This window comes from Ruditapes philippinarum, unplaced genomic scaffold, assembly GCF_026571515.1.
Source record: "Ruditapes philippinarum isolate M1 unplaced genomic scaffold, ASM2657151v2 ctg4456_1_1_1_1, whole genome shotgun sequence".
Lineage (NCBI taxonomy): Eukaryota > Metazoa > Mollusca > Bivalvia > Venerida > Veneridae > Ruditapes > Ruditapes philippinarum.
The window spans coordinates 68,261-74,926 of NW_026858526.1; the positions used below are offsets into that span (position 1 = coordinate 68,261).

Consider the following 6,666-nt stretch of genomic DNA (forward strand, 5'->3'; position numbering starts at 1 on the left):
TCACTTCACTTTCTTCCCCCCTTGACTGCAACAGAACAAAATAATGAAAAAGATAGAGAGTCATCGATTGGCCACGCACAGGTGACAGTATGATTAAATGCTAGATTTAAAGCGATTCTACGCTAAAATATGGGGCAACAAAATGATTTTTTATAGTCACGGTTCAGAACTGTCACTATTTAGGGGAGATGATGTGTAAGTGGCTTGATAACTCAGGTGGTAGAGATGCTGTACACTATTCCGTGGGCCCTAGGTTTGAGTTCCGGTCAGGCTGCACATTTTTTCTCACCCTGTGACACTTGGCGCCAAACGGGGGACCGTGACTGAATATAGCTCAGAGTTTAATTAACATTTCTCTGTAACTCAGTAAATTTGAGGAGGAACTTAATTTAGCAGGGGAGTATGTCACGGTTCAGAACTGTTCACTATTTAGGAGAGATGATTTGAAAGCAGCCGGATAGCTAATATGACTAAGAGCCGCAGTACAGTATTCCGAGGGTCCCCGGTTCAAGTTCCGGTCAGACTGCACATTTTTCTCACCCTGTGACACTTTGCACCAAACAGGGAACCATGACTGAATATTGCTCAGAGTTTAATTTACACTTGAGCCACGTCACGACAAAACCAACATAATGGGTTTGCGACTAGCATGAATCCAGACCAGCCTGCGCATCCGTGCAGTCTGGTCAGGATCCATGCTGTTCGCTGTCAGTTTCTGTACTGTGAGATTAGAGGATGAATTTCAATATAGCAGCTCCCTTAGGAAAAGGAAAGGCATTTAACTTGCAGTTATTTAGCATTGTTTTTCTGACCAGTTTTAACCATTTATTAAGCAGTTTTCCTTGACAAATGTGATTATGTAGAAAGCATTTAAAATGCAGTTAAAATGCATTTAAAATGCAGTTATTTAGCATTGAAAAAGCATTGAAATCAGCCGAAATATGTAAATGAGATGACATCATAAAACTGCCTCCTCCAAATATGGAGATAGCATTTCCAACCATTTATATGACCTCATAAATAACTGCCAAAAAATTGTGTTTGCATTTTCAACCATTTATATGACATCATTAAAAAACTTTCAAAAAACTACTGAAGCCTTTATATGACCTCATAAATAACTGCAAAAAAAACTTTCAAAAAACTGTTGCATTTATTTGAGCTAATATAATACTGTTAACAACTGTTCACATCTGAAAATAAATGTACATGTACATGGAATTTCTATTACATTGACACATATGTATGTACATAGATTTCTTACAAATCACCAAATCCCCTAACTTTTCATGAACTCAAAAGCATTGCCCTTTTAGTTTCATTAGGCAACCAGTTTGATTACTGTGTGGACTTAAAGTTTTGGACACTTTTTAATGTATTTAACATTAGAAATTGTTAAGACGAACAACAGACATATTGAACTGTCAAAAATCTCACAATAAGCCTCTGGATCTTTTGAACTTTGAGATTAAAGGCCATATATGCGTTTGTAATGAGCAAAAATGTTAAGTACAAAAATCTTATCCAATGACATTGTTATGAACAAAAACGAAAAAGAAATCATTCCCCTGTGAAATGAATGCTTACAGTTCATGTATAATTCATGAAGTATTCATTCTAGTTCATGACCTAGATTCATGAATAGTTCATGGGATGTACATGAAGACAAAATGGCACAAATTCTTGAAAAGTTCAGAGGACACTTAGTTCTTGAACTGTCCCATGCTCTTGATCAGTTCATGACTCAATAAAACATGAACATTTCATGAACTGTTCTTATACAAAATGCAATGAAATGCTCATGAACTGTTCACTTACAGTAAATTATGAACTGTTCATGAATTTTTTCCTCTACATGAACTTTTCTAGCACTTTTTCCAGCGCAAATTCATTGTGCCATTTTATCTTCACGAAAAGTGCAAGAACAGTTCAAGGACTACAGTTCATGAACAGTTCCTAAACTACATTTACATTATTTCACATTTATGAAAAATGCAAGAACAGAGCAGACAGAATTGATACCAATCAATTTGCGGACTGACAAGTCTAAACAATATGTACACAACATAAGCTCTAAGTTATATTGTTCAAAAGTAAACCACAAACATGTAAAACTGCATATAAAATTTAAAAACTACACATCTTTGTTTAACAAGAACTAAGAAATAGTTTATTCAATACAGCTTGCTGATTTTCAAAAACCAAGAACTTGAAATTAGAACAGTTTCCAATGTTTCACTTATTTTGTGATTTATTTCCTTCTGATGACTTTTTGTTAGTTCTCTAGTTTTTTATTAAATACTTCTTTTGATACACCGGTATTTTTCCTCACTAGTCTTTCAAGATTGCCGAGTTTCGAGGGTTCAAGTGGTGGTCTCGGGGAATCCTTGCACTTATTGGTCATCTTTCCAGTCCTAGAGTGGGTTCTAAGTTCCTCCACAGTGAAGATAGTCTTTGCTAATTATTATGTAACCAAGACTTCTTGAGTATCACTTTGATGTTCCACAGCTTATAATTCGGGGTCCTCCACTTTTGTATTCTGACTCCCTAAAGCAGTAATTCTCTCCTCCATGCGTCAAATCTTTCTACGCAGGCTTCTGCACTCATCCTCCCATCTAGTTTGGAAATACAAAAAAACAACAATATAACGTCTTGTGTTTGAAATGACAGTTTTAAACATTACACAAATGTTACGAAAAAATGCGTTTCCATAGTACCCTTCAAACCTATTTCTATACCCAATATCAGGGTATGTCAGTTTTTCATTAATATTTAAGAAGAAAATGCTAATTATGCGAATTTTAATCCTCGTAAAATTAGACTGAATTAAAATTTCGGGAATTTTTGCCATGCAAAACTATCTGGTTCTACTGTAGACAATTGTAAAATTGGGTCCTTGTAACCTCCACTATATTGCTTACCTGTCAGATCTAGCCTCAACCACACAACCCCCAGCAGTTCCTGCCTTTTCGATGCACTTTCACATTGGACACAGTCAGCAGGACCTATAATATTAATCACAATCAAGAAAACTTCTAACATCATAAACAATTGACCAATATCTTTAAAATATTCTGAACTGTATCATTATAATTTTTTCAATTTGCATGTTCCAAGTAATGTTTAAATACTCAAAAATATCTTGTCAAGCATGTTCAACCACTTCACGTCCTGCCCCTTACAAATTTAGTAACAGATTTAACAGTCATTGAATTAAGCACTGGCCCGGTGGCCCATCATGACCAGTGTAAATTTTAGAGAATTTAGTTAAATATATAGTAGAATAAATTCAAAACTGGAATGCGGGCCAGTAAATTCAAAAATCTTAAATTCAATGCCTGAGTATTCAATTGTATTGTGAACTGTCTGCACACTAGCCGCTAGGGTGGGGATAAAAAAAAAAACTTGCTACCATGCATTTTTAAAAAAACTATTTTAAACCAGAAGGCATTAGCAAATAATTTCCTGCAGGGAAGCAGAACCATCTTCAATCTTCAACAATGCTTTGTTTTTGATTCATTTTATATCGATCCTGTTCAACAACAAAGAAATAAATAAATAAAAACAGGTCGCGAAAATATGTGACAAATGTCCGTTTACGCAATATTTCCAGTATCTAAAATATAACTAGGAATGAGCTGGAAATACAATTATTATTTCTATTGTTACCGTCGACAAATTGTTACAAAATAATGCTTTTAGAAGTGAAGAAAGGTCATTAAAATAATTATAGACTCTTCATTTTTTTCTTTGAGGAGTCATAAACACGCCGGCTCTGTTTGGAAAAAAAAATCAAGACAACTGGTGCATTTATGATAATACTCACAGTGAATTTCACCGATTGCAGCTTTGAAGGTCTTCTTCTGATAATTTGCTTTAGCAATTTCACCTTCCTCGTTGTAGAGATGATATCATCAGTTCACTGTTGATATGAGACGAAGTTTTTGCCGTCTTTGAATATTGAATATTGCGCGCTCAATAGACCTGTGTACTACGCAATAAACCTGTGTACTACGTCAGTGACATGTGTACTACGTCAGTAACATGTGCTCGATTCTCATAATTTCGTGTAATTCCGTTGTTTTTGCCGTCAATACAATGACCCTACATGCCATAATTTTTAGACTCATTTCCGGGACACTTTTCATTTGAAGGTGGGGCATTGATCATCAAACGTATTTTTTTTTAAAAATTACATAGTGGCATACAACCTATTACGGTAATTACCAACTTGCAATTTAATGACACCATTAAACAAGTCAGATGTCAATAATTTTTTAACCAGTTTTTCTATTCTTTTTAAGTACTTTAGGCCATCGGTTATCAATCAGCCACAGAATAGAATAAAGTTATGTTAAGTTATGACAATTAGCCATGTCGTTTACCTGAAACATTCGTTGAATCTTGTAAATTTTATCACCTCGTATTTCGCGGTAATTTTCACGGTGTTTGACCACTAATAAATGCCTCCATTTATACTGGCCAGTTGGCCTTACTCAGGAAGTAATTAATCTTTTAATTGATCAAAATTATTTCCGATAATTGTTTGTTGGAAGGGTCACGGTTATGGATGTTATTATCGTCTTGGTTAGCGTAGATATACGGATATTGCTCGAGTATAATCGTTAATGTTCGCTGGTTAAGTAAAGAGTAAGTTATCATCGTTAATTTTCGTCAGCATCTGAAGTACATGTAAATATGACCTGCCACATATACTTTCATATTTAAAACAAATAAAGAAGAAAGCACTACTGCAGTATATAGATAGATGAGTTGGTTGAGTAAAAAATGGGGAATTTGATTAAAGAAGTGACTGATTGAATTTCCATGGTCAAGCAATAAAAAAATACTGATGTCTTTATTTTATGCAAAAAAATGTTTTGGGCCTGTGCTAATTAATCTGCCTAGGTCTTTATCTATTCTTGACCAGTTATCATTCTATTTCTGTAGTTATTTAATAACAAATCATGAACACATGGTCTTCATCAAAAGTTCTTCAGAAATTCATTAACCAATGTATTTATGTCATCAAGTGTTCTTGAGCAGTAATCATTTCTATTTCAGCAATTATTAAAGGACAAATCATGAACTCATGGTTTTCATCAAAAGTTCTTCAATATTTGTGACATTATTAAAGGACAAATCGTGAACCCATGGTTTTCATCAAAAGTTCTTCAATAATTCATGATCCTAAGTTCATGAACCTTTAAAGAATTCGGTTTTGTTCTTTTTATGCCAATGAACAGTTCATGAACAAGCTTGAAGAACTGTTCATGAACATAAGTTCTTGAACAATCATTATGAACTGTTTAGGACCAGTTCGTGAACTGCATGTTCTTAAATGTATTGAAAAGTTCATGATTTCAAGAACACTATTTCACAGGGGTTAAGTATTTCTCTTCTAAAATGGTCAAAATGTTGAAAAACACCACATAATTCTTGTAACGCCTACAAGACGTTACACCAAATAGTGCTTACATTTTAAAAGCATTAAAAGATTGGATAACATTTTAAAAAAGTTATTTTATTTCTTCTTTGATGGTGATATCTTTTATATTCTAAAGGCCTAGCTGTCTAGTGTACATCATTTACGTTATATTGCAGACTATCAAATTTCCATAATCAAAGTACTGAAGGTACTAACGATACAGAAACGACTGGGGTTTATTAGTAAAAAACAATATACAAAGGCTAAATATTTTGACATTTGGTGTCAAGAGGTAAAACCCTTTCGATACAGAATTCTTAAATAAAACTTGTAAAAACTGCAGCTTCTGTCACAATCTTTTAGCTTAAAAAAATGGTTCAAGAAAATAACTTGTAAAAAATGGTAATGTAAGTATTGTTTAACATCACCATTTATTTTTAAATGTTGAAAAACTGGTAAAAAATGCTGGACACAAGTTTTTTAACAACAAGTTTTTACCAGTTTTTTAAGAACTGCTGTTTAAATGGAATCCTACAAATTAAGATGAAGGGCAAAAAATTGTAAAAAAGGCATTTATTTGAAAAAACTGCTAAATAACTGCAATATAACTACAAGTTAAATGCCTTTCCTTTTCCTAAGGGAGGGGAGTATGTCATGGTTCAGAACTGTTCACTATTTAACAGAGATGATGTGTAAGCGGCCGGATAGCTAAGTCGATAGAGCCATGGTACCGTATTCTGAGGGTCCCGGTTTGAGTTCCATTCAGGCTGCAGTTTTTTCTCAGTGACCTGTGACACTTGCACCAAACGGGGGACCGTGACTGAATATAGCTCAGAGTTTATTATTTATTTTTCTGTAACTCTGTGAAATTCAAGGATGAATTTAAATATATCAGGGGTCAGAATTATTCACTATTTTGGGGAGATGATGTGTAAGCGGCCAGATAGCTAAGTCGGTAGGGCAGCGAAAGTCGGTAGGGCAGCGATATGGTATTCTGAGGGTCCCATGTTCGATTTCTGCTCGGGCTGCACATTTTTCTCTACCCATTTACACTTTGCGCCAATGGGGGACAGTGACTGAATAATAATTAGCTCAGAATTTAATTTACATTTCTCTGTAACTCTGTGAAACTCGAGGAAGAATTTCAATGTAGCAGGGGAGTATTCACAGTTTCAGAAGTGTTCACTATTTAGGGTCCTGGTTCGAGTTCCAGTCAGACTGCACATTTCTCTCACCCT

General features: G+C 34.6%; 1 long non-coding RNA gene across 1 annotated transcript; it reads right to left on the minus strand.

The window, feature by feature from the left end:
* Positions 1-1,134: 1,134 nt before the first annotated feature.
* Positions 1,135-4,212, minus strand: LOC132753494 (uncharacterized). Its single transcript, XR_009628964.1, has 3 exons — positions 3,827-4,212; positions 2,922-3,005; positions 1,135-2,615 (listed from the first exon to the last, which is right to left on the minus strand). It is a non-coding gene; the product is annotated as an uncharacterized LOC132753494 (long non-coding RNA).
* Between the last annotated feature and the right edge of the window lie 2,454 nt (positions 4,213-6,666).